General features: G+C 45.2%; 2 protein-coding genes across 2 annotated transcripts in view; one reads left to right on the forward strand and one right to left on the reverse strand.

Annotated features, from left to right (window-relative positions):
• Window positions 1-5,534, forward strand: part of LOC137620851 (uncharacterized) — a 162,952-nt gene extending 157,418 nt beyond the window's left edge. Inside the window, exons 7-8 of the mRNA XM_068351299.1 lie at window positions 5,018-5,206; window positions 5,314-5,534. The gene's annotated coding sequence lies outside the window, so the exon portion shown is untranslated. The remainder of the gene's footprint in view (window positions 1-5,017; window positions 5,207-5,313) is intronic.
• The window catches only part of LOC137620612 (uncharacterized peptidase C1-like protein F26E4.3), a 171,805-nt gene that overhangs the window by 66,025 nt on the left and 84,134 nt on the right, over window positions 1-21,646 (reverse strand). The gene's annotated exons all lie outside the window — the stretch shown is intronic.

The raw sequence follows: 21,646 nt of genomic DNA on the forward strand, positions 1-21,646 counted from the left end.
CGTCACTCTAAAAATTGCCAGCACAACCAGCGACTTTCTTGGCGGCAGAGATCAAACATGGAACAGGTTCCAAAGGCATTTTGCAAGTCACTAAATGGGTCAGGTTTCAAAGGCTTCTATGCAAGTCACTTCATGGATCGATGACTAGTCTGGCTTGGTATTAGCCTATCTGATTACCAATTAAGATTTGGCAGATTCAGATCGAAAACCATGAACACCTTGCTTTCCTGAGCAATGGCTGCAGAGTTCCATGCCCATAATCTGGCCAACCAGTGGATGAACTAGATTTTGAAATGTCGTGACTCTTGCCATCTTAAAATTCTACAGGCAGGTGTCGAAGAGGGAAGCGCTAAAGTTACACAACTTTTTAGTGGAGGTTTCTTTGTTTAACTCGGAAGATAATGATGTCGTGACTGAGCACTAGAGGAAGACGAATTATGACCCCCCCTCCATATGGCAGTGATATCTCGTCCTTACTCTTCAGCACAGAGATAGTGTCCTATCAACTGACAAGGACACAAAAAAGGAGCAACTGCTTCTAAGCATCCTTTCATGGCAAGTTTATTAGGGGCAGAGGAGGTAGAGGTGGAAGATGTAATCGCTCCCGCTAGGGGTGCCATTTCTCCTGTCCATCCATGGTGGGAGGATGCCTGAAGCAGATGCAGCAGCCGAACCTTGGACGGTTTCGGTCTTCCGTGCAGGGAATCTCGTCCCATATATTCTCTCCCCCTCTGTTGATGTTTTCCTTGTAAATAGATCACCGAAGGACCTTGCCCTTCAGGCTGAAGTTCAAACCATGTTGAAGAATGCTCTCCGAGAGGTCTTAAGATGGATCCCTAAGCTTCTACTGTAGACTCATTCTTGTAGAGAAGGTGATTGGAGACCAGTCATCGATCTGCCTGCCTTTAACTAGTTTGTTCTGCAAACCCCAATAAAGATGGCGACAGCAGATACAGTACCATGTTAAGACCAAAAGCCGATAACACTGGATCTCAAAGATGTGTACTTCGGATCCCAATCAGACCACCTTCAAGGAAGTACCCAAGTTCCTTTATGAGAAGATATACCAGTTAAAGGTACTGTGTTTCGACCTGTCCACAACACCTCAGGTGTTCATGAAAGTGTTCACTCTAGTTTCAAACTTGACTCATGCCAATGGCATTCATCTATAGAGTTACCTCGACTACTGACCAATTATAGCAAACTTGGTATAGAGACTTCTCCTACAGACAGAGGCATCTAACATTTTGTCATGATCTGGGGAGCGTGATCAATCATGAAGTTCTCTCTGCAACCATCTCAAAACCTGGTGTATCTCAGGATGCAAATAAATACCCAATTAGGCAAGGTTTTCCTCCCAAGACGGAGTGTACACACTAACGTGTGTGGCACATCCTTTCCTGAAGCAAGACACACCACAAGCACACCTTTGGCTATACTTGTTAGGGCACCTGACCTTCCTGGAGCTTTTGGTCCCCAATGGCTGTTTCCGCATTTGCTTACTTCAGTGGCATCTGAAAACCTATTGGTCTCAGCACAGGGATCTTCGTTAACTGATTCCGATAGCATCAGAGCAAAAGAGAGAGCTGGGTGGTTGATACCAACCTACTCAGGGAAGTAGATCTTCTTTCTCTTCCCCCAGATTTGATACTCTTCACTGATACATCAAATGAAGGGTGTAGGCCTCACCTGTTGTAACACAACCTCTGGACTGTCGTCCGAATCCAATTGGCAGTACAATACCACATAAACCTCATAGAATTAGGGGCAGGCTTCTGGAATAATTTCAACAGTTCCTTGCAGGACACTGTAGGGTCGAGTGACAACACGATGGCAATAGCTTATCTATATAAAGAAAAAAAGGAGATACTTTTTTACAGCAGCTAAGATGGGACGAAAGACAACTCGATTAGGGCGTTTCATTCCGGGCAAAAAAAAAAAAAAATCCTTCCTGACAATCCGAGCAGGAAGACTCATAGTTGGTTTCGAGTGGCCTTTGCTTTTCAGATAGCCAACAAAATCTTTACTTTGTGGGGTTCAACGATCATAGATCTGTTCAACATTCCTGAGCCGGAAACTTTGGTGTATTGCTCACCAGTACTGGATCCCCAGGCAGCTCTACAAGATACCTTTCAACATCTAAATACCTGGACGTCTATGCTCCCCCCACCCCCTTTGTCTGATGAGGAGACTTACCAACAAGGTAAGGGAATTGCAAAACCTCTCAATGACCCTGATAGCTCCACTGTGACAGCAAGCAAAGTGGTACAGAAAACTGTTCAAAGAGGTGCCGTGAGGCTTCCTCTTCTTTCTGACCTCAAACAACCTCACACAGATATATGAGGCAGTCGCTTCCCTTATCCAGCATCTCTTGCAAAGAGGCTTTTCCCAAGCAGTGCCCTTCCATGGAAATTACCAGGAGATGTCTTTTAGTAAATAATTTGTTGGTATAAAAAAGAACATGACTGACTGACTGACTTAGAAGCCAGGTCTCTTTTTATGGAACATGTAGCAAAACATAAGGAATTGACATATATATATACTGATGGTTCCAAATCTGATGCTGGCATTGGATTTGCTGTATATAGTAATGCTTTTAATTGTCACAGCTTCTCTATTGCCAAACTGTATGGCATACTAACCGCTATTGAGAAAATAGTGTTGGAGGAGGGTAATTTTACAATTTTTAGTGATGCAAGGAGTATCCTTCAAGCTCTAGAAGTTTTTAATTCAAGTAACCCTATAGTTTTAAAGATTTTAGTGGCTTTCCATTATTAGAATAAGAGGTAGTGTAAAAATTTGATTTCCTAGGTTCCAGCACACACAGGTGTCTGGAAATGAGGAAGCACATTTAGTGGCAAAGAATGCCGTTACCAAGAAGGCATCCCTTTCTCTAATAATTGTTTACCCAGCATTAAGAATTTGATTTATAAGATTTGGCAACAGCATTGGGATAATTTAGTTTTAAATAAGATGCGAGGAATAACGAATGTTATACTGTATCCCAATGAATGTATAACATGCCCAAAAAGTAGACGACTACTTTGTCATCTCCGCATTTGTCACACTCGGTTGACCCCAATTTTTGCTAACTGGCCAATACCAGCCATATTGTGACAATTGTTTGGTACCCTTGATAGTGAGGCATTTGTTAAGTGAATGCCCCACTTATAGTACCGAGAGAAATAGATGCCTGTTTGAGGCTTGAGGTAAGGATGGAAGGTTCATCCTTATAAAGATTCTAGGGTAGGATGTGTTGTACTATGCCAGTAGGTCTTCTGAAAGCTATTTTTCTGGGGGGCCTGTGACGGCCGGTGAGAAAGGTCCTTCCTTATACCTTTCCTAATATAAATCTTCCAAATATACTAGAGAAAGATAAAAGCATGGAATGCAGAGGTTACAACCCTCGCGCGAACACCTTGTAGGTGTCGTGTATTAAACAAAGGCGTGTGTAAACCACTATTCACAGGTTGTCTTCCATTTAGATAATCCCTTCATCAATGGGGAGGGCCGTGACAGGCCCTAGATAACATGGTTGAACTCCCCAACGACACCTACCACGCGCGCCCTCTAGGACATCCTTCTTTAATTGGACTTCAAGCAAGCATAGATTTTTTGGGCACAGTGTTTTTTCGAAGAATTTCTCGTTATTTTAACATGACTGACGTTGTTACTTCACCCTTACCAATGTTAAGTACCATAGTTTGTTTTGGCAGTTTTTGACAGTACCGGGCATTTGTTCTATTTCCATTATGGTGGTTTTTAGTTTTGGAAGCGATTGTCCTGCCGAGATATCGGCAGCCATTTTGGGTATGTTCGCTTCGGTAAATTTTCTAGTTAATTTTGCCCATCTGGTACTCTGTCGGATAGGTTATATCACTTACGTTTTATGGCCTTTTATGTTATCATTAATTATTATTAATTTTTACTATGGTATTTATTTGCTTGCAAGTCCAATTTGGACCTACGAAGAATAGCGATTTAAGATAGGGTTTTAAAGCACAGTAACGGTTTAAAGCTTAGCGTTTTAAAGCATAGAAACGATTTAAAGCTTAGCGATTTAGTCTGTTAATTTGTACCCTCCTGGAGGGTTCGTTTTAGACTATATCCTTGTTTTTTGGTTACGTTGTCGTTATTCTTCGTTATTACTATTACTAAGAAAAGCAATCAATTTTATTAAATTTCTTATTTATTGTGTGATGTTAATTTTTAATATGTAACCTTGAGAGCGAAAGCATAGAGTGCTCGTTTCCTGTTCTACAGGTATGAGTTATCCTTTCTCTCGTTTTCTTTGAGTAAGAGAGGTGAATTTCCCGTTCTCCGTTTTTATACGATCACGGGTTATTCAGGCCTCTTCTCAGTATCAGAATTGATGATAGTACGTTTAATATTATAAACGATTTATTGATGTGGTTACTGTTAATATAGCTAACACTATTATTAGGTACGTTAGTGTATGAGTCATTAATTGGGGTCGTTTTATACCGACACCCTTAGCTCCGCCTTGAGTTATGCTCCGCTATAATGGATACTCATTGGGTGAGAACTAGTTATCGTTCCGGAGCAGATTTTTGGAGTGCAACGGTGAAATCCGGCACTCGGACTCCGGCTGAAGCCTTTTACACACGAACCTTTGTCATGTTTGATCACAATTACACAGTTAAGGCCCCCGTTTTCATCGTATCTCCGGCTTCACTGGAGATAACTCATTCATTGAGGATAATGTTATCGTACCGGAGACGGTCACGATTTCACGATGACGGGCCTTTGCTACCGGACCTCCGGTAAAAACAGAGATCAAGCAGGAGTCCAGAACCGGAGTTAACAGTGTGATATCGATGAAGTTTAGAGATTCATGCTATGTGGTTACTGGTTTTCTATTATAATTTCTTATTTTATTAAGGTGTTAGCTACTACCATACTCACACATTAATTAAGATTTAAGTGTTTCTGATTCATAAGTCAATGACAAGAATCTCAAGGAACATCCAGACTTATGTCTTCTTTCTTTTTACAGAAAGTCCGCTGCACTGCCAGGGGCTGCTCCGCTGCCTTTGCTGATTCCATGGGCCATGATCTATGCCGGGCCCATGCCCATTGCGCCATATCCTTCTCTCGGGAACCGGGACAAGCCCCCTATACGATATGGTTTCCGGAGGCATGCATGCTCTGCTATGGGCTGTCAGCCCTACTCCTGAGCGAGGAGGTAAGTTGGTTCTAGTGGCCCTGTTAATATTCTTTGCGAAGAATTAATTGCTCTTTGTATATTGACTTCAGTTTTGACTTCATCATTAATTCCCTCTCCTCTTTCAGGCTGATGATGAATCTCTCAGGGAGGCGAGAGCTACTCTCCGGACTTGGGTGTCAGGGTTTGGGAGGAATGCGCCTGCTGGCGCACCCTATCTTCTTGATGGAGACATGGCTTCTCGCCTATTCCCAGGCTCTACTACTGCAGCAGTTCCACCGGAGACAGCGGCCCCGTTAATTGAAGTGATTAGAGAAACCATTCTAACTGAGGAAGAGGTTTTAGTGACGGAGGCTGGGCCCTACCTAGGTCTGGACGAGGAACCCATGGATGAGCAGGTAGGTGGTGTTGAGTTGGTGGACCCCCTTTCACCCCACACTCCTTCCTCTTCTACTTCCTTTCACGGCTTTGATAAACCTACGGCTTCTACTCTAGGTTCCTCCATTCCTGTACGACCCAAGGTGAAGCCACTACGTACCTTTAAGCCTTCAGCTTTGCCATTATCAGTGTCACCGGTTCCGGGACCCTCAAAGGATCCTGATGTTCATATTGCTATACCTAAAACCGTGACTCCTAAGAAGTCAAAGTCTACTAAGTCCAGGGCTTCGTTAGAGGATCAAGCTCGGGAGCCCCCTTTATCCGCCGCCATGGTCAGGGATATTGTGAAAGAGCAGATACAACAATATCTTCAACAGTCTAGGGCAGACCGAGGAGCTATGACGGAGCTCAAAGATATGGTGGCAAGTCTCATCCGTTCCGGAACTCAGATGCCCCCTCCTTCAGCCCCGGACGCATCGAAGTTACCTCCCTTCGAGAAAAACAACCCTTGGAGGTTTGCCTTACATGCTCCATATATTGATGGTGCCATAACTCTAGAGGGCATAGGCACCCGTCCTCTAGAGGACTTAGAATTTTACCCTCCGGGACTAGAATTCCCATTCAACGGCTTCGTGCGATTGAAAGAACATGCCTTGGTTAGGTTAGACAAGGTACCGAAGGAAACGGTAATATTCCCTAAAGAGCAGGCCCAATCTTTCTGGGCCAGGACGTTGTCAGACTGGGGTTGCACTAATTCCAAGCTCACCCCACACAAAGGAGCCTACACCATATTTACAGCTTCTCCAGGTATTACCTTGCCTATTACAGATAAAGTGGCAGCTCTTACTTTTCAGGCTATCAAAGAAGGTTCTGCCATGCCAGCTCTTAAAGAGACCGATCCCACCTCCATGCTCATTCCGAGTACCGTTACTATCTGGGATGATGCCCCCGCTACTTTCACAGTAGGGAAGTTAGACCCAGACTGTGCCTCTAATCTGTTCTCCGAGAAGCTTCCTAAATTACCAGATATTCTTCTCAAGACTGAGTTTGAGGCACGGAATAGGTTGGCTAGGTCTCTCCACTCCATTACCTCCGTGGAGTCCCTAACCTCACTTTACCCGACCGAGACCATGTTCCGGATATTCACAAAGAACCTGTCTCTGTCCTTCCAAATCGACTTACACGAGTTTTGTTCGGCTCGGGTTAGTTGCAGGAAGCACGTTCTTTCTGAGGCCACGATCAGGCATGAACCGAATAGGCTGATAGCTTCCCCCTGCTGGGGTAAGAACCTTTTTCCTCAGGAGGAGGTGAACAAGGTACTACAAGACGCTGCGAGAGCAAATCAAAATTTGCAAGTGAGGTGGGGCCTCACTGCCAAAAAGAGGGTTGAAGGGCAAAAACAAAACTTCTTCAGGAAGAAACAGAGGTTTGCCCCTTACAAGACGAGCCGAGGTCACTACCAACAATCGTCGATTGCCCACTCGTCTTCACAGTCTCCCACTGCTTCGTCTCCTCTACAGCCGAAACACCCTCAACAGGTGGTCTACCTCACTGCTCCCCCAGGTACCCAACCCAACCCCGTTTGGATGCCCTCACCCGCATACATCCCTAGCTACGGACCCTCAGGTTCCTTTCGTGGACACCAGAGAGGTAGCTTCAGGGCTAGAGGACAGTTCCGTCAACGAGGCGGACCTAGGACAAGGGGTTCTCGAGGAGGGAAAGAACCTAGATTCACTCCCTCGCAATGATATAGTTCCGGTAGGGGGGAGACTTTACCACTTTCGAGACCGTTGGACCTTCAGTCCGTGGGCTCACAGCATAGTCTCCAAAGGCTTGGGGTGGAAATGGTCACAAGGTTCCCCTCCTCCACCAGTGACCTTCTTCCAGAGACCCACATCCATTCTGAGAGAGTACACCACCGAGTTACTACAGAAAAAAGCAATCAAACGGGTTCGATCGCTGAAGTTCCAAGGCCGCCTGTTCACAGTTCCGAAGAAAGGCTCGTCGGCATTGAGAGTGGTCCTGGACTTGTCAAAGCTAAATTCTTACATCCTCTGCGACAAGTTCCGGATGTTGACCATCTCTCAGGTACGTACCCTGCTTCCCCGTGGGGCCGTCACCACCTCTATCGATCTTACCGACGCCTATTATCATGTACCAATAGCTCGAAACTTCTCTCATTACCTAGGTTTCCGTCTAGGCAGGAAAGCCTTTGCATTCAAAGTCATGCCCTTCGGCCTCAACATTTCACCCAGGATATTCACGAAACTGGGAGAGACGGTGCTAGAACAACTCAGGAACCAAGGGATTCAGATCGTTGCTTATCTGGACGATTGGCTTATTTGGGCTCGGTCAGCCCTGGAGTGCAACAGAGCTACGAAGAAAGTACTTCGTTTTCTCGCCAACCTGGGATTTCGGGTCAATCTCCAAAAATCCCGCCTACTTCCATCAGACCGCTTCGAATGGTTAGGCATACAATGGGACCTTGCACGGCACAAGCTGGTTCTACCTCCCAAAAAGGTAAGAGAAATAGCTTCCAAGGTCAAGAATTTTCTAAAACACAGGCAGGTGTCCAGAAGAGCCTTAGAAAGAATCCTCGGCCTTCTGCAATTCGCCTCAGTAACAGATCGCCTATTGAAAGCCAAACTCAAAGACATCAATCGAGTTTGGAGAAAGAGAGCCACAGTACCTTTAAGAGACAAGGTCTCGAAAATCCCCTCTGTCTTGAAAATGAGATTACAGCCATGGTCCGAATCGAAGAACCTTTCCAAATCGGTTCCTCTTCAATTCCCACCCCCACAAGTGACAATTCATACAGACGCGTCTCTGAGTGGATGGGGGGGTTACTACGAACGTCAGATGTTTCAGGGCTCTTGGTCACCCGCCATGAAACACTTCCACATCAATGTTCTCGAAGCCATGGCAGTGTTCTTGACCCTGAAGAGGCTCTCTCCTCCGAGGTCGACCCACATCAGAGTAGTGTCAGACAGCACAGCCGTAGTACACTGCATCAACAGAGGAGGATCCAAGTCGCCCAACCTGAATCAGATCCTGGTCACTATCTTCACCTTGGCAGCAGAAAAGAACTGGTTCCTGTCAGCAACCCACCTAGCGGGAGTCCAGAATGTGATAGCGGACTCACTATCCAGGATGAAACCACTGGAATCAGAATGGTCTCTGGACATAATTTCATTCCAGTGGATACTCAGGCTGGTTCCGGGCCTTCAGGTAGATCTATTCGCAACTCAGATGAATCACAAACTTCCTTGTTATGTGACACCAAACATGGACCCTCAGGCTTATGCCATAGACGCATTAACCCTGGATTGGAACCATTGGAGGAAGATTTACCTATTTCCACCAGTGAATCTTCTAATGAAAGTATTGCACAAACTACGCTCCTTCCGGGGGACAGTGGCCTTAGTAGCACCTCACTGGCCAAAGAGCAGTTGGTTTCCTCTCCTCCTCGAGCTGAAACTCCGACCCTTCCGGATTCCATTCCCCAAACTAACCCAAGTAATTCAAACACAGACTGTGTCAGATTCCTCAAGGATAGCCAAAACCCTAACTTTGTGGACTTCATGAAGTTTGCAGCGCATAAAGACGCAAACATTGACCCAGAAAACGTTCTCTTCATCGAAGCGGACAAAAGGGACTCGACAATTCGTCAATATGATTCGGCTGTTAAGAAATTAGCAGGTTTCTTAAAGAATTCAGACCACACTCGTATGACTCCGAATTTAGCCATCTCGTTCTTTAGGTTCTTATTTGACAAGGGCTTGGCAGCTAGCACTATAACTACCATCAAGTCAGCTCTGAAGAAGATATTCCTGGTTGGGTTTAACATTAATATAGCTGATTCCTATTTCTCATCTATTCCAAAAGCATGTGCTAGGCTTCGGCCGTTGGATCGGCCACAAAAAGTCTCTTGGTCTCTGAACAATGTCCTCAAACTCGCGTCGGACACTGACAACGAGTCCTGCTCTTATATCACTCTGCTTAGGAAGACGTTATTTCTATCAGCTATGGCCTCAGGTGCTAGAATCTCAGAACTAGCAGCGCTCTCACGTAACCCGGAAAACATAGATTTCCTCCCTACAGGCGAAGTACTGCTTACCCCAGACAGAGCTTTCCTAGCAAAAAATGAGGACCCGCAAAATAGGTGGTCCCCTTGGAAGATCATCTCTCTTCCCCAGGATCCTTCGCTGTGTCCAGTCACTACTCTCAGGACCTTTTTAGCTAGATCTGCCACCCGCTCGTCTGGCCCCTTATTTATCAGGGAACAAGGTGGTACTTTGACCATTCAAGGTATCAGACAACAAATCCTCTACTTCATTAAACATGCTAACCCGGAATCATTTCCCCATGCTCATGATATACGGTCAATAGCTACCTCTATCAATTACTTCCAGAACATGGACTTTGATGACCTTAAAAAATACACGGGTTGGAAGTCTCCTATGGTTTTCAAACGCCACTATCTAAAGAACTTACAGGCCCTTAAATACCCTACGGTTGCAGCGGGGAGTCTTATCTCCCCCCATTAATCTCTGATTTTTTCTTTATTCCATCTCTTCTCTCCTCCCTCCTGACCACCTCTCACACCACGTCGCCACTCTCCTGGGTGGTTCGTTAGCCCTAAGTTATTTTGCCATGTTTAATTGTTATGATTTAACTGTTATTGTAATTATTATTCCTGTAAAGTTTAGATATGCTTAGACATGTAAGGTTGATTCCTTTCACGACGGGACACTCAGGTGATCCCTGGTCCTCATATTATTTTAGCATTACATCCCCTATGCCTATGGCTAGTTTATGATTTATGTTTACTTACAGTATTATATTATTGCCTTACATGGTGTTTGTTTTCTCCTTATTATGTTATTAATTTATTGGGCTTGGAAGGCATTCTCTGGTACATTCTCACCGGCCGTCACAGGCCCCCCAGAAAAGGGATTTTGACGAAGGAAAAATCTATTTCTGGGAAGAGGCCTGTGACGCCCGGTGAAACCCTTCCCGGTTATTTGATACGGACCCCACCCCTCTTTTTCCTTGCCAAGCCATATGTTCTTGCAGAAGGATGTCCTAGAGGGCGCGCGTGGTAGGTGTCGTTGGGGAGTTCAACCATGTTATCTAGGGCCTGTCACGGCCCTCCCCATTGATGAAGGGATTATCTAAATGGAAGACAACCTGTGAATAGTGGTTTACACACGCCTTTGTTTAATACACGACACCTACAAGGTGTTCGCGCGAGGGTTGTAACCTCTGCATTCCATGCTTTTATCTTTCTCTAGTATATTTGGAAGATTTATATTAGGAAAGGTATAAGGAAGGACCTTTCTCACTGGGCGTCACAGGCCTCTTCCCAGAAATAGATTTTTCCTTCGTCAAAATCCCTTAAATTTAGTAGGGACATCTTTGCTTTTATGATTTTGAATTCATTACTTTTATTCTTTACAAGAAACGATATCGGCATCGATGACCAATGACAGGTTGCCAAAGAATTTTATATCTGTCAATCAATCAATCAATCAATCTATCAAGCAAGTCAGCTATCATCTGTGGATGGTGTCATGGAAGGATGCCACTATCCCAGTAATAGCGGAATTCTTATTTTACCTCAAAGGAAAAACTCTTGCTTGGTCTCGGCAGTGAAAGGCTACCACTCAGCCTTGAGCCTTGTCTTTAGACAGGTGGGAGTCAACATTTCCTTCTTAATGGAATTCTCTCTCCTCATACGTAGTTTTGAACTTAATAACCCCAGTCAGAAGTTGGACCACCACCTTGGAATATGGTTAGTGTACTACAATCCCTTAAAGGAACACATTATGAACAGCTATGTCAGTACTCGGATCGCTGGCCTCTGCCAACTGGGTTAGCGAGTTGCATGGTCGTAACTACAACACAGCTAATTCAAGGGGATGGGGCAAGTAACACTCAACTTCTTCCCTGGGTTCGTTGCCAAGACTCAAAATCCGGTTGGAGCTGTCCCTAGGTTTGGGACTTGCCAGATTTTGTCTCCATGTAACTGTTGATCCTAATGTATTATTCCAGTACTGTCTTCTGTGAGAGCACTGAAGTGCTATCTTAAACAAACTTTTGGAGCTCGCTCACGCATCAGACGACTTTTTGTAAGCATGTGCAGGATCGAAAGTAGTCACAAATATGATCTCGGCATGGATTCACCATGTCATTGAATGTGCACTGAATCCTAACTCTCGCCCAAGAGATTCCAGGCCCAGTGCTCATGATGATAGGGTTTTGAGTACATCCCTAGCATTTAAAAAACTACTGTGGCACAGGTCTTACAACCAGGTGTCTGAAAGCATCATAACGCTTTCAGGGCCCAGTACCTGCAAGACGTAACCCTCAGGAGCCTGGTACTGTATACTTTCCATAGGTCCTATGGTGGAAGCATAAGAAATGATGTAAGCTACCTCAGCTCCCTAACATGACTAATAGCAGTTTGTCAAGGGCAGAGAGTCTAGAACACAGCATCTGGAGGACTCTGCAAGTAGGCCTATTTCTGACTGCAGCTAATACCCATTTCCCTTGTGTATCCCTTGTGTAGCCCGAAATGTCAATTGTCCCAGTCTTTCCCGTGAGAAGTAGAGTAATGTCTAGGTTAAGAGGAAAGCTACACTCCAATAACCTTACCTGCTCAAGTCAGTGTTGAAGTTCCTGCACATTCACCATTATTACCCAGGCCATTAACTCGTGCTTTCCATACCAAGAGTTTGCAAAGTGACAAGGGTAGCCCTCTCACACTTGCAAGACTTGGTCATACCCCAGGGCATGTTCCTAGCCAGTTGGGTTTTTGAACTTCCATCTACCCCCTACCTAAGGCTGAGTTATTACAGTAAAGAGCGAATGGTTTGTTATGTAGGAAATGACAAAAAGATTTTTAATTTTCCTAACCAAACAAACCAGAGGTTTTTACTCATACTTGGCCTGCTATCCCCTTTCCCCCAAGAAAGTCTTACCTGTAATCAAATGTGGATAGACAGACTGGCTGTGTGTGAGCTGCGTGGTTGGTCTACCCCCTGCTAATTAGCAGCAGGTTCTTTACCTAGTGTAAAAATTTTATGGGTAGTTTTCCAGCTACACCTGAACATTATATCTATAGTAAAGAGCTCAGGTCTCAGATTTGTATGGTTATGAAAAAAAAATTAATCAGTCATGTTTGTCAACAAACTTGTCATGGTCAAATTTAATATGGATAACACTTTCATTTTCCTATAAAATGTAAGGAATCATATTCCGTTTGTGTTTTTTAAGTCACACTGGATCAAAGGCAATTCTATGTTCATCACTTAGATGAAAGTTATGGCATAGAAGAAAGTTATGGCATATTTCTCAAACTCTTGATGATAAAAATTAAATTTAGTGATGTAATAAGAGATACCACTTTTTGCTCTTAAACCTTCCTTGTTGATTCCAGGAAACTCTCTTGATAATTTAATTTTAGAGGAAGTTGCGTGATTTTGGGACATCTTAATGTTTCCAGTGTTTGACTATTGAAATCCCTTTGGTTTGCAGTACTATAGATTTGTGATTGAGGGAGTTTATTTTTAATTTACATGCATTCGGTTGTTTCCATTTTGCTGCTTCTATTAGGTGATGACCTTTTATCACTTATCTATTGGTGCTAGAGATCCTGATATGAGCTTTTGGTCTAAAACTAACGGCTACCCTCTTCCCTCTACGCTGCACAGAGTTATGGTAGTGAATCATTGTAAAAATTTATAGAGAGCTAGGATTACAGTATATGATGATAGATACAAGCTACTTGAAATGTATTATGTACAGTATTTAAATACCCAGATGCTTGGTCACTGATTTGAAGGTTAAGAATAAGGTAAAACAAGATTTCTGGGTCGACCTGTGGCGGCCGGTGAAAAGGGGTCCTTCTAATACACTTTTCTGATAAAATCTTCCAATTATACCAGAGAAAGATAAAAGCATGGAATGCAGAGGTTACTACCCTCGCGCGAGTACCTTGTGGGTGTCGTGTATAAAGCAAAGGCGCGTGAAAGCCACTATTCACAGGCTGTCTTCCATTTAGTTAATTCCTTCGTCAAAGAGATGGGCCGATACAGAGGCACCAGCCAATCTACCAGAGCCACGCCCCGACGCGAGCGCCATCTGAACATCATCCTTCTTTTTGGACTGCTAGAATTGTGTGTAATTTGTTGTGCTCTCTGCGCGTTTTCAGACTTGTGGATTTATTTCGTCATGACCGAAGCTCCATCTTCACCCATTCCAATGTTAAGTACCATAGTTTGTTTTGACAGCTTTTTGTAGTACCGGGCTTTTGTCTTATATACAGTATAGTCTGTTTTATCATTTCCGTCTAGGCCCTTGTTTGTTCCCTTGTCTTCGGGAGTTCATCTTAGTCTTGCCCGTTTGGTACTCTATCACTTAGGTTCTTGGTTAAGTCCCTGGCCTTATGCCTTTTGAACCATCATTATTATTATTGTTATTATTCCCATGGTATTTTTTGCTAGCAAGTCATGTCTGCGAACAAGATTAGCGTTCTAGCTTTATTATAGTTTAGTACCCGCCCCACCGGGGCGTTCGTCAGTCGACTTTTCCCTTTAATTTAGGTTTTAGCAGACGCTATTCTTCGTTCGTAGTCTTATCTTGATGTTACAATTTTATTTTTATACGTTTATAATAGTGTTGTGTGCTTATTAAGTCCTGATTTTGTGTCTAAGGGAGCGAGAGATTGGGGTTCCCGTTTTCTGTTAGTCACGAGTTACCCTTTTCTCTCGTTTTCTTTCTTATTTCAGATGGGTGAGCGGATTTCCCGTTTTCCGTTTTGTGCGTTCAACGGGTTCTCCCTCCCTCACCTCTCCCCCTACGGGTGTATGATAGCTTAAGAGTTATTTAGTTTTGGTTACTTTTCAATAGTTAGCGTTATTTATTAGGTCTGAGTTCCGTCCTCTCCCCATTACGGCTTGGGAGTAGTTCTGAACATTTTTCCACTCCGTCTTGAGTTCTACTCCGCCTTGAGTTCTACTCCGCCATGAGGGATTCTCAATGACTTTAGAACTATTGTTATATATATATATATATATTGTTTACTTACAACCCTCTGGGACGGGCTTCATAGTGTTTAGATACAACCCTCCGGTGGTTTACTTAAAACCCTCTGGGACAGGCTTCATAGTGTTTAGATACGACCCTCCGGTGGCCCTTACTCCGGTCTCAGGCCACGGCCATATCCACACAATATCCATTGTTATTACAATTGAGTTATTATTCTCAATATAATTATTCAGGACCTTTCATCGACCTCCGGCCTCACCGGAGATCGTCAATACGCTTTACTATTATCTTAGCCTTAGCCTCTAGCTACGGCTTGTTTTATAAATTTCACAATTTAATTATTATCCACAATTGAATTATTCAGGACCTCTCATCGACCTCCGGCTTCACCGGAGATCGCCCATACACTTCACACTTATATTAGCCTTGCCTTTAGCTACGGCTTGTGTTTTATATTTATTTTACGGGCCTGTCACTGCTTCCCCGACCCTCAGAGGTCGGCAGATTGCTTTAGATTATTTATTATTTCATTATTATCACTTTTAAGATACAGCCCCATTGCCATTGCTGGTGCTTTTATATTTAATTGTTTTGATACAGAGCTCCGGCTCTCACTGAATTCCCTTAAGCACCAATATTGCATCAAACTAAAGTCTGTTAATAGGGTTTTTAACCCCTTACCAGAGTTTCAAGGAACACCAAGACTCATGTCTCCTTTCTTTTACAGAAGGGCCATTGTACTGCCCAAGGATGCCCTGTCTCGTTCAACGACCCCGTTGAGCATGACCTCTGTCGGTCCCACGCACACTGCGCCATCCCCTTTATCCGGGAACCAGGACAGGCCCAGTATATGGTCTGGTTCCCGGATTTGTGCTCACTCTGTTATGAGTTGTCCTCATACCACTGAACGATGATGTAAGTGGGTTTTCCTTTTGTTCCTTATTTATCTGTGGCAGACACTAACTTAGCCAGTAATATGACATACACGGTATATTTTGGAGAGCAATCCCCCTCCTGCATCACTAATCACTAAAAATCTTTCTGGCCGATGATGACTCTCTTCGGCCAGCAAGGGCTACTCTTCGTCCTTGGGTGTCGGGCTTCGGCAGGAATGCCCCGTCTGGCGCACCCTATCTCCTCGATGGAGACATGGCCTCCCGTCTCTTCCCAGGCTCGACTACTGCAGCAGTCTCTCCTGAAGTTGCTGCCCCCTTAATTGAAGAAGTCAGAGCAACCATTTCCGTGGAGGACGAACCCCTCGTACCGCTGGACGTGGCAGATCTAGATATAGACGTAGAACCCAGGGACGAGCAGGTAAGTGGTGCCGAGTTGGTGGAAACCCTTTTCTCTCCTACTCCCTCTTCTACCTCTTCCTTTCTAAGTTTTGATAAGCCTAAGGCTTCTCCTCAGGATCCCTCTGTCCCCGTACGACCCAAGGTGAAGCCACTTCGCACTTAAGTCTTCAGCTTTGCCAGTATCAACGTCACCGGTCCCCAGACCCTCGACAGGTCCTGATATTCATATTGCTCCTCGTAAAACCACGACTCCTAAGAAGTCTAAGTCTACCAAATCCAAGACACCACCAACGGGTGGCTTTCAGGTACCCTGGGGCGATATCTTCCCCATCGAACTGGTCAGGGATATCGTCAGAGAACAAATTCAACATCAGTCTAGGGCGATGACAGAGATTAAGGATATGGTGGCTACTCTGATCAGCTCCGGAACTCAGCTTCCTCCTCCCTCCGCCCCAGACGCATCGAAGCTACCTCCCTTCGATAAAAACAATCCTTGGCGGTTTGCCTTGCATGCCCCATTCTTAGATGGTTCCCTAACTCTGGAGGGCATAGGCACCCGCCCTCTAGAGGACCTGGAGTTCTACCCTCCGGGGCTAGAATTCCCATTCAATGGCTTCGTACGTTTAAAGGAACATGCATTGGTCCGTATGGAGAAGGTACCGAAGGAAACAGTGATATTTCCGAAAGAGCAGGCCCAGGCTATCTGGGCCAGAACTCTATCAGAGTGGGGGTGTATTAACTCCAAGCTCACCTCACACAAAGGTGCCTACACTATTTTTACGACAGCGGCCTCCATCTCTTTGCCGCTCATAGACAAAATCACAGAGCTGACTATACAGGCCATCAAGGAAGGCTCTTCCATGCCGGCTCTCAAGGAGACGGACCCCACCTCATTGCTTATTCCGGGTACCTCTGCAACCTGGGATGACGAGTCTTCTACCTTCACAGTGGGGAAGCTAGACCCGGACTGTGCCTCTACTATTTTCTCTGAGAAGCTCCCCAGATTACTAGAGAGTCTTCTCAAAACTGAGCTCGAGACCCGTAATAGACTAGCTAGGTCCCTCAATTCCATCACTTCCATGGAGTCCCTAGCATCGGTTTACCCAGAGGAAACGCTGTTCAGAGTCGCCACAAAGAACCAGCTGCTGTCCTACCAAATAGACCTCCATGACTTCTGGTCAGCTCGAGTTAGTTGCAGGAAGTTTGTTCTGTCTGAGGCCTCCATCAGACATGAACCGAACAGGCTGATAGCGTCCTCCTGCTGGGGTAAGAACCTCTTCCCTCAGAACGAAGTTGATAAGGTTCTTCAGGACGCGGCGAGGGCAAACCAAAATTTGCAAGTAAGGTGGGGTCTCTCAGCCAAAAGGAGGATCGAATCCCAGAAACAGACGTTCTTCAAAAAGAAGCAGAGGTTTCTTCCTTACAAGACGGCCCGGGGTAACTCGTCGCCACAGTCTTCCGCTGCCTCGACTTCTCAACAACCGGCTCGCCCTCAGCAAGTAGTCTACCTCACTGCTCCCCCTGGTACACAGCCCAACCCCTCTTGGATGTCCTCTCCTGCATACAACCCTGCCTACGAATCCTCCGGTTCCTTTCGTGGACACCAGAGAGGAAGCTTCAGAGGTAGAGGACAGTTCCGCCAACGTGGCGGACCTAAAGCAAGGGGTGCCCGTGGAGGGAGGGGACCTAGGTTCACTCCCTCCCAATGATGTAATGCCGGTAGGAGGGAGACTTTATCACTTCCGAGACCATTGGACCTTCAGTCCATGGGCTCACAGCATAATATCCAGGGGCTTGGGTTGGAAATGGTCACAGGGATCCCCTCCTCCACCAGTGACCTTCTTCCAGAGACCCACTCCCATCCTGGAAGAGTACACCACAGAGTTACTCAAGAAGAAAGCGATCAAACGGGTTCGATCCCTGAAATTCCAAGGCCGCCAGTTTACAGTCCCGAAGAAAGACTCGTCGACGTTGAGGGTAGTTCTGGACTTGTCGAAACTAAACTCTTACATCCTTTGCGACAAGCTCCGTATGCTGACTATCTCTCAGGTACGGACCTTACTTCCCCGTGGGGCCATCACCACCTCTATCGATCTTACCGACGCCTATTATCATGTCCCAGTAGCTTGAAACTTCTCTCCTTGCCTAGGCTTCCGTCTCGGCAAGAAAGCCTTTGCATTCAAAGTCATGCCTTTCGGTCTCAGCATTGCCCCCAGGATATTCATGAAACTGGGAGAGACGGTGCTCGAACAACTCGGAAACCAAGGGATACAGATCATCGCCTATCTGGACGATTGGCTCATTTGGGCCCAGTCGAACCAGGAATTCAACAGAGCTACGTCGAAGATACTCCACTTTCTCGCCAAACTGGGCTTCCAAGTCAATCTCCGAAAGTCTCGCCTACAACCATCAAGCCACTTCGAATGGTTAGGCATCCGGTGGGACCTTTCAAAGCACAGGCTCTCCCTTCCTCCCAAGAAGGTAAGGGAGATAGCTTCCAAGGTCAGGAACTTTATCAAACACAAACAGGTGTCCAGAAGAGCTTTAGAACGAATCCTCGGCCTTCTCCAATTTGCCTCACTGACCGATCTCCTATTAAAAGCCAAATTCAAAGACATCAATCGAGTTTGGAGAAAGAGAGCGACAATACCTTTAAGAGACAAGATCTCGAAGATCCCCGCTGTCTTAAAAATGAGACTACGACCATGGTCCGAACGGAGGAACCTCTCCAAATCGGTTCCTCTACAGTTCCCCTCTCCACAAGTGACAATTCATACCGACGCGTCTGAGTGGATGGGGGGGTTACTCCCAACATCAGATGTTTCAGGGCTCTTGGTCACCCGCCATGAAGCAGTTCCATATCAATGTTCTCGAAGCCATGGCGGTGTTCTTGACCCTGAAGAGAATCTCTTCTCTGAGGTCGACCCACATCAGAGTAGTCTCAGACAGCACGGCAGTAGTCCACTGCCTCAACAGAGGGGGATCCAAGTCACCCAACCTGAATCAGATCCTGGTCACTATCTTCGCCTTGGCAGCCGACAAAGACTGGTTCCTGTCACCAACTCACCTAGCAGGAGTCCAGAATGTGATACCCATTATCCAGGACAAAACCACTGGAATCAGAATGTTCCCTGGACATACACTCCTTCCGGTGGATACTCAGGCTGGTTCCAGGTCTCCAGGTAGATCTATTCGCGACCCAACTCAATCACAAACTCCCATGTTATGTGACCCCAAACCTTGACCCTCAGGCTTATGCCATGGGCACATAAACCCTGGATTGGAACCATTGGCAGAAGATCTACTTATTCCCTCCAGTGAATCTTCTACTGAAAGTCTTGCACAAGCTCCGCTCCTTCCACGGGGCAGTGGCTTTAGTGGCACCTCACTGGCCAAAGAGCAGTTGGTTTCCTCTCCTCCTCGAGTTGAAACTCCGTCCCTTCCGGATCCCATTCCCCAAACTGACCCAAGTGGTCAGATTCCTCAAGGATAGCCAAAACCCTAACTTTGTGGATTTCATGAAGTTTGCGGCTCGTAAGGATGCAAACATCGACCCGTATAATGTCCTCTTTATAGAATCAGACAAAAGGGACTCAACGATTCGCCAATATGATTCGGCAGTTAAGAAATTAGCAGATTTCTTAAAGAATTCAGACCATTCTGTTTATGACTCCTAATTTAGCCATCTCCTTCTTTAGGTCCATATTTGACAAAGGCCTAGCAGCTAGCACTATAACCACCATTAAGTCAGCTTTGAAGAAGGTCTTCCTGGTTGGGTTTAACATTAACCTGGCGGATTCTTATTTCTCGTCTATTCCAAAAGCATGTGCTATGCTTCGACCTTCGGTTCGCCCACAAAAGGTCTCTTGGTCTCTGAATGATGTCCTCAAACTTGCCTCCGACACGGACAACGAATCCTGCTCCTATATCACTCTTCTTAGGAAGACTTTATTTCTAACAGCTTTGGCCTCGGGTGCTAGAATCTCAGAACTAGCAGCTCTCTCACGAAACTCAGAAAACATAGATTTCTTCCCTTCAGGTGAAGTACTTCTTTCTCCAGACAGGGCGTTCCTAGCTAAGAATGAAAACCCCCAAAATAGGTGGTCCCCTTGGAAGGTTATTCCTCTTCTCCAAGATACTTCTCTATGTCCAGTCACTACTCTCAGGGCCTTTTTAGCTAGGACTGCTATCCGATCGTCTGGCCCTTTGTTTATCAGAGAACAAGGAGGTACCATTTCCATACAGGGTATTAGGCAACAGATCCTATATTTCATTAAACAAGCCAATCCGGGATCATTTCCCCATGCTCATGATATCCGGTCAGTAGCTACCTCCATCAATTATTTCCAAAATATGGATTTTGATGACCTTGAAAAGTACACGGGTTGGAAATCTCCTATGGTTTTCAAACGCCACTATCTAAAGAACTTACAGGCCCTTAAATACCCAACGGTTGCAGCTGGGAGCCGTATCTCTCCCCAGTGATCTCTTGTTCTTCCTTTCATCCATCTCTCTTCTTCTCCCTCCAACCCGCCACTCGCACCACGACGCCGCTTCCTTGGTGGTTCGTTAGCCCTAGTTTATTACATATTAGGTTAAGATGATTGTACCTTTTATTGTGTTTACCGTAATTTAGTGTTGGGATATTCTTAGCCATGTCAGTTTTGTTGCTTGTTGTGCTCTGATACTCGGAGGTTTCCTTATGTTGGTTTAGCCTTATGCTCACTATGTCCTGTGACTAGTTTATGATTCCTGCTTACTTACCTTAATATAATATATGGTTCTCCTTACATGGTGTTTTTTCTCTCCCCTCATTGCTAATTATTATTGGGCTTGGAAGGCATTCTCTGGTACATTTTCACCGGCCGCCACAGGTCGACCCAGAAAAGGGATTTTGACGAAGGAAAAATCTATTTCTGGGGAGAGACCTGTGGCGCCCGGTGAAACCCTTCCCTATTCTTTTGCATGATCCCACCCTTTCCTTTCCAAGCCATCATGTCCAATACAGAAGGATGTTGTTCAGATGGCGCTCGCGTCGGGGCATGGGTGGCGTGGCTCTGGTAGATTGGCTGGTGCCTCTGTATCGGCCCATCCCTTTGACAAAGGAATTAACTAAATGGAAGACAGCCTGTGAATAGTGGCTTTCACGCGCCTTTGCTTTATACATGACACCCACAAGGTGCTCGCGCGAGGGTAGTAACCTCTGTATTCCATGCTTTTATCTTTCTCTGGTATAATTGGAAGATTTTATCAGAAAAGTGTATTAGAAGGACCCCTTTTCACCGGGCGCCACAGGTCTCTCCCCAGAAATAGATTTTTCCTTCGTTAAAATCCCTTTATTAGCTAGATGTGCAAGATAGATGATTCCATATTATGCATATGAGGTTGGAGTTATGCTGGGTGAGAAGGTAGATGGAATATGGCATGTACAGTATATTGAAAAAATTTTGGATGCCATATATTTGATCACACATGGTTTATTACTCTATCAAATATTTAAATGGGGGAGATAAGAGAGCTCTGAAATTTGATAAATGATTTTTGTGAATTATTCAGCGTTGATTTTTCAGGGTCATTGAATTTCAAACTGCCTAGTCATAACCGGTGCACTATTACAGTTGGTTTGCTGGCATTCCTCTTATGGGATGCGATTGGTAATTTGGCTTTAGAATGTGACTGCCGTGGCAGTCATTGTTATTTGAATTACCTCATTTTCCTTGATTTAGAGGGCTAAAAG

The sequence above is a fragment of the Palaemon carinicauda genome, chromosome 27 (assembly GCF_036898095.1).
Source record: "Palaemon carinicauda isolate YSFRI2023 chromosome 27, ASM3689809v2, whole genome shotgun sequence".
NCBI classification, from domain to species: Eukaryota; Metazoa; Arthropoda; class Malacostraca; order Decapoda; family Palaemonidae; genus Palaemon; species Palaemon carinicauda.